This window comes from Myotis brandtii, unplaced genomic scaffold (genome assembly GCF_000412655.1).
Source record: "Myotis brandtii unplaced genomic scaffold, ASM41265v1 scaffold165, whole genome shotgun sequence".
NCBI classification, from domain to species: domain Eukaryota; kingdom Metazoa; phylum Chordata; class Mammalia; order Chiroptera; family Vespertilionidae; genus Myotis; species Myotis brandtii.
The window spans coordinates 10,642,476-10,643,484 of NW_005356042.1; the positions used below are offsets into that span (position 1 = coordinate 10,642,476).

At 49.0% G+C, this 1,009-nt stretch overlaps 1 protein-coding gene across 1 annotated transcript in view; it reads left to right on the forward strand.

Moving 5' to 3' along the window:
- The window catches only part of GCSH (glycine cleavage system protein H (aminomethyl carrier)), a 24,993-nt gene that overhangs the window by 8,991 nt on the left and 14,993 nt on the right, over nucleotides 1-1,009 (forward strand). The window lies entirely within an intron of this gene.

Below are 1,009 nucleotides of genomic sequence, written 5' to 3' on the forward strand. Positions count from 1 at the left end.
TTTTTTTTTTTTTTTTTTTTTACTGCATAAGCAGGATATGAATTTTCCAAACCTAGGGTGATTTCCCAGTTGGAGAAAGGAGAGGAGCCATGGATAACAGAGAAAGAAGGCCCAGGACATCCCAGTGCAGGTGAGCCAAGGCAGGTGGCAACCTTTTCACATGTAAATAGTATATTTTAAAAAATTATGTTTTCTGTTTGTTCCTGGTATAATAATACAGTTGGTTTTGTATATTGATCTTATAGCCAACCACCTTGTTTCATTCTGTTATTAATTCCAATAATTTGTTTGTACATTCTCTTGGGTTTTCTTTTTCAACTTATAATAATGAAAAGAATAATAAAAGCTGCAATGGTGTTCTTTCCCTACCTTTGGGTAAAATCTCAAAGAGATCCCATAAATGGTCTAGTCCAGCCGTGGGCAAACTACGGCCCGCGGGCCGGATCCGTCCTGTTTGAAATGAATAAAACTAAAAAAAAAAAAGCCCGTACCCTTTTATGTAATGATGTTTACTTTGAATTTATATTAGTTCACACAAACACTCCATCCATGCTTTTGTTCCGGCCCTCCGGTCCAGTTTAAGAACCCATTGTGGCCCTCAAAAAGTTTGCCCACCCCTGGGCTAGGGAATGCCTACAACCTGCCTACCCGCCCAGGCCCCAGGCGAGTTGGGGAAACGGGATTTGCTGATCCATCACTTCAACTGCCTGGTAGCAAGTCCAGAGGTGTAGCCCCACCCCTCCTGGAGAGGCCCCGCTCCACAGCCCAGCAGCCCAGCCTGGTCCCCGCCCATCGCACTAGTCCTCTTCCCTCTCCTGCTGCCCCTTCCGGGCTTGAGGACCTTCAGCAAGTTCACGCCCTACGCGTCGCCCTACCCAAACCCCGCCCCCTGCACTTCCAGGCTCCGCCCCCGCGTGCGGGCCACCTTCCCTCCAGGGCTGCCCCTGCTCCCGCCTTAACCCGCAAGGGCGGCCTTGGAGCAGTGCCGTAAGTCCTCCAGCGAACATGG